This window comes from Bradysia coprophila, unplaced genomic scaffold (assembly GCF_014529535.1).
Source record: "Bradysia coprophila strain Holo2 unplaced genomic scaffold, BU_Bcop_v1 contig_538, whole genome shotgun sequence".
Taxonomy (NCBI): domain Eukaryota; kingdom Metazoa; phylum Arthropoda; class Insecta; order Diptera; family Sciaridae; genus Bradysia; species Bradysia coprophila.
Window position 1 is genome coordinate 956,552 of NW_023503785.1, and position 6,000 is coordinate 962,551.

Below are 6,000 nucleotides of genomic sequence, written 5' to 3' on the forward strand. Positions count from 1 at the left end.
ATAGTTTACGAGACCGACTGAGTGGTCTCTTTTTTAGATTTGACTATGTTTGAGACTCAAAATATTTTTGAGACTCTTTGAGAAGTCTCATTTCAGTTTTTTCTAGATCCTTTTAGAGGCCATCTGAGAACTCTCACTTTCTTTTCGACGTCTTTTGAGACTATCTGAGAACTCTCACTTTCTTTTCGATATTTCTTGAGGTTATTTGAGAAGTCTCATTTTAATTTTTTTTCGAGATCCTTTTGAGATTTTGCCATCTGAGATTTATCACTTTCTTTTCGACATTTTCTGAGACCATCTGAGAACTCTCATTTCCATTTTCCATCTGTGAGATATTTCATTGTCTTTAGGCTGTAGTTTCTTCCCGCATTCACAGATGGCACAGTTTTTTATTTTTTCTTATAATTCGCTGAAATGATAGAAATTTTAGTGATATTTGATTTTTTTTACCTTTTTTTATTTCGTAATGTATTTTCCGGTCACCACTCCAAGTACTAACCGCGCCGAATGATGCTTAACTTTAGGATTGGACTGCCAGCCACCTTACGCGTGTTGCTAAATTGGATATATCTTCGTATAGGTCTTATTTCGAACCGTTGTTACAAAAACTTTGAGACCGACCGAGTGGTCTTCCTTGGATTATTTTTCGTAGGACTTTAGGAGACTGACCGAGAAGTCTCGTTTTGAATATTTTACGAGAATGTAAGAGAGCGACCGAGTGGTCTTTCCTGGATTATTTTTCGTTGGACTTTGGGAGACTGACCGAGTGGTCTCGTTTTGAATATTTTACGAGAATGTAAGAGACCGACCGAGTGGTCTTTCTTGGATTATTTTTCGTTGGACTTTGGGAGACTGACCGAGAAGTCTCGTTTTGAATATTTTACGAGAATGTAAGAGACCGACCGAGTGGTCTTTCTTGGATTATTTTCGTTGGACTTGAGGAGACTGACCGAGAAGTCTCGTTTTGAATATTTTACGAGGATGTAAGAGACTGAACGAGTGGTCTTTCTTGGATTATTTTTCGTAGGACTTTAGGAGACTGACCGAGAAGTCTCGTTTTGAATATTTTACGAGAATGTAAGAGACCGAACGAGTGGTCTTTCTTGGATTATTTTCGTTGGACTTGAGGAGAGTGACCGAGAAGTCTCGTTTTGAATATTTTACGAGAATGTAAGAGACCGACCGAGTGGTCTTTCTTGGATTATTTTTCGTAGGACTTTAGGAGACTGACCGAGAAGTCTCGTTTATGAACATTTTACGAGAATGTAAGAGACCGAACGAGTGGTCTTTCTTGGATTATTTTCGTTGGACTTGAGGAGACTGACCGAGAAGTCTCGTTTTGAATATTTTACGAGGATGTAAGAGACTGAACGAGTGGTCTTTCTTGGATTATTTTTCGTAGGACTTTAGGAGACTGACCGAGAAGTCTCGTTTTGAATATTTTACGAGAATGTAAGAGACCGACCGAGTGGTCTTTCTTGGATTATTTTTCGTAGGACTTTAGGAGACTGACCGAGAAGTCTCGTTTATGAACATTTTACGAGAATGTAAGAGACCGAACGAGTGGTCTTTCTTGGATTATTTTCGTTGGACTTGAGGAGAGTGACCGAGAAGTCTCGTTTTGAATATTTTACGAGAATGTAATCGAACGACCGAATGGTCTTTCTTGGATTTTTTTTCGTTGGACTTTATGAGACTGACCGAGTGGTCTCATTTCAAGAACATATTTTTTCGAAATGCAGAGGCCAACTGTTTCAATTTTTGACATACTTTGACTCTGATCCACTGTAGAGACCTTTGAGAGTTCTCTTTAGAACTAAACTTTTATTTTACCTAATTATTTAAATTATTTGTGAGACTAATGATACAGTAATGATGTGAGTAATAAAGTTTTTAGAAAATAGTTACGAAAACAATACCAGCTGATCAAAATAAATACGCCGTCGAAATGGCTACTTGTTCACAGAACTCGATGCAAACACAGCAGCAAAACTTGATAGAAACAAAATTGCGTTTATAATTAAAAGTTAAGTTCAACAGAGAACTCTCATAGGTCTCTGCAGTCGGTCAGAGTCAAAGTATGTCAAATATTGAAAAAGAGACCGCTCAGTTGTATTCTATTTCAAAAAAATGAGACTGCTGATTTGGTCTCTGTATTTCAAAAAAATTATTTCTTGAAGTGAGACCACTCGGTCAGTCTCCCAAAGTCCAACGAAAAATAATCCAGGAAAGACCACTCGGTCGGTCTCTTTCATTCGCGTAAAATTTTCAAAAACGAGACTTCTCGGTCAGTCTCCTCAAGTCCAACGGAAAATAATCCAAGAAAGACCACTCGGTCGGTCTCTTACATTCTCGTAAAATATTCAAAACGAGACCACTCGGTCAGTCTCCCAAAGTCCAACGAAAAATAATCCAGGAAAGACCACTCGGTCGGTCTCTTTCATTCTCGTAAAATGTTCAAAAACGAGACTTCTCGGTCAGTCTTCCAAAGTCCAACGAAAAATAATCCGAGAAAGACCAGTCGTTCAGTCTCTTACATTCTCGTAAAATATTCAAAACGAGACCACTCGGTCAGTCTCCTAAAGTCCTACGAAAAATAATCCAAGAAAGACCACTCGGTCGGTCTCTTTCATTCTCGTAAAATATTCAAAACGAGACCACTCGGTCAGTCTCCTAAAGTCCAACGAAAAATAATCCAAGAAAGACCAGTCGGTCGGTCTCTTACATTCTCGTAAAATATTCAAAACGAGACCACTCGGTCAGTCTCCCAAAGTCCAACGAAAAATAATCCAGGAAAGACCACTCGGTCGCTCTCTTACATTCTCGTAAAATATTCAAAACGAGACCACTCGGTCAGTCTCCCAAAGTCCAACGAAAAATAATCCAGGAAAGATCACTCGGTCGCTCTCTTACATTCTCGTAAAATATTCAAAACGAGACCACTCGGTCAGTCTCCCAAAGTCAAACGAAAAATAATCCAGGAAAGACCACTCGGTCGCTCTCTTACATTCTCGTAAAATATTCTAAACGAGACCACTCGATCAGTCTCCCAAAGTCCAACGAAAAATAATCCAGGAAAGATCACTCGGTCGCTCTCTTACATTCTCGTAAAATATTCAAAACGAGACCACTCGGTCAGTCTCCCAAAGTCCAACGAAAAATAATCCAGGAAAGACCACTCGGTCGCTCTCTTACATTCTCGTAAAATATTCAAAACGAGACCACTCGGTCAGTCTCCCAAAGTCCAACGAAAAATAATCCAGGAAAGACCACTCGGTCGCTCTCTTACATTCTCGTAAAATATTCAAAACGAGACCACTCGGTCAGTCTCCCAAAGTCCAACGAAAAATAATCCAGGAAAGACCACTCGGTCGCTCTCTTACATTCTCGTAAAATATTCAAAACGAGACCACTCGGTCAGTCTCCCAAAGTCCAACGAAAAATAATCCAGGAAAGACCACTCGGTCGCTCTCTTACATTCTCGTAAAATATTCAAAACGAGACTTCTCGGTCAGTCTCCTAAAGTCCTACGAAAAATAATCCAAGGAAGACCACTCGGTCGGTCTCAAAAATCTCATAAAATATTGAAAAAGAGACCACTCGGTCAGTCTCGTTCAGCCAAAGTTCAACAATCATCAAAGAAATAAAATATTGAGAATGAAATGAGACTGAAAACGTAATGAGACTGAAATGAGACCGTTGATCATGCTCATTTTACAGTCTCACTGAGACCTTAATTTTCACCCGGGTTCGTATTCGAATCTTGTCAAACCTACTTCCATTAGTGACTAATAGACGTAAATGTTTGATTTGCAATCTAATAGATTGATTCTATTGATCTAGCATACGTTGACAATAGTTTTGTATGCCTTGATTGGGTTGCAATTAATCTAGTCAGTCTAATTGTAATATTCTATGTGAAAGGACGTTTTTGATTAAAGTTTTGTATATGTTGTATCTCTGTGGTTTATTAAATGCTCCTGGAAATCTGGAAACCCAACAGGTTATGGGCCCAGGACTCGCAGTAAAAGAAGAAAGAAAGATATTATCAGTTTTGACAAAAGAATTAAATTTGAAAAATGGTAACGACAACGGCAATCAACACGGATATGACATTTTGCCATCATGTGGCAAACGGTGGAAAATTTATGGAAACGAATTATGGCAATGGACATGGACATTAGCGGAATAGAAATTTGAATATTGGAACTTGGTATCAGTGGTGTTGGAAGAGGTGCCCGCGTTAGTCCAGCTGATATCAGTTTAGAAAGTGAAAATGGGAATTCAACAAAGAAACGAAGGCTATGGAAATGGTAAAACAAAATCGGCAACGCTAATGCTGAAAACAAACGAGGCATTCAAAACGTGTTTTCGTCCTTGTTTGCATGACGAAATTGTCGCAACTGTCAAATAAAGTTAGAAATTTCTCTATCGAAAATTGCGATTGCTGCATCTGTCAATGAAAACTACGACCAAAACACGTTTTCAATGTCTCGTTTGTTTTCAGCATAAGGAATTGAATATAGAAAATATCATGTCCGGAGCGATAGCGGAGGAGTTGACGCAGTCTAACTTCCAAAAAAAAACGAAGAAATTTTTTTGAGACGCGGCAACTATATATAGCCGAACATTTCAGTTTCTACCGTTTGGTTTATATCACCACAAAACATATTTTCGCTTCAAATACGAGCAAAACGAGCTATCACTCGTCACTTTTCGTCACTTTTCATAGAAAATACACCAAATTGACTTTTCCCAAACAATCAAAATCGTTCAACTTACTCTGTATGTTTCTATCTATCTATCTATCGACGGTCGATCTCGGAAACTAGTCAGCCAATCTCCATGAAATTTAGCAGGAACCTCAGGGTGGACATAAAAACGAAAATGTGATACGCCATCACCCCAGGAAAAATCAGAATTTTGTTTTATTGGCCTCGAAGTGGTTTCTGAGTGTGGTTTTCGAGGGTCGGGAACGCGTTTTCGGCTGTAGCTTAGCTGTATTGAAACCTACAGAGGCCATCAAACCCATCAAACAAAAAAATAATTTAAAAAATCGGGGCAGAATCGTTTGAGCTAGAGTGATTAGAGTGACCAAATTTTGAGCTACTCGAGCGTAGGATGAAAGGACTAATATTTTTTTGGGTTATGAGAGATAGAGAGTTACTTTCTTCGGCAAAGTCTCAGAGTTTTACGAATAGAACAGAGGGGCATATGTGAAAAATGTCGAAAGTTGGAAATGGGTGGGTCAATTAGGGTTTTAGAGTTATTTTGTGAATGGTGGCAGATAGAGAGTTACTTTCTTCGCAAAGTCTCAGAGTTTTACGAGTAAAACAGAGGGGCATATGCAAAAAATGTCAAAAATTGGAAATGGGTTGATCAATTAGGGTTTTAGAGCTATTTCTTGAATTGTTGCAGTTAGAGAGTTGTTTTCTTTGTCAAATTTTCGATTTTCGTCAAATTTTCAAATTTCGTCAAATTTTCAAATTTCGTCAAATTTCATCAAATTTTCAAATTTCGTCAAACACTTCAAACGACTGATATCCCAACAAAAATCTCTTCGAGAAAAGTGTGACACAGTCTTTGAAATACAATTTCTAAAATGAATGATATCGCTAGAATTGACGCTTTCAGCTTCGTTACGCAAAAATTAAATTTTACACCCAATTAGTTCAAACAAGCTGGCTTAGCTTTTCTCATCATCTGCCAAATAATTTTTACCAGAAAAATACTCTTCTATGATTTTATTTCAAAGTTCATCTTCTTCTTCTTCTTCTTTTTCAAAGTTCATACACGTGTCAAATACGAGAGAAACGCAAATTAAAATACATTTTACGATGCTGCGAGTAAAATGCAAAAATATTTTTAAAAAATGCGCCGCGTTCATCACTACTGTCACACAACGATATGCGATGCAATAAACTCTCTGAACAAAACGTCAGAAAATTGTGTCTTTCTCGTCTCTCTCATTAAATGTCTGTGCGTGTTTTTTGTTCGATA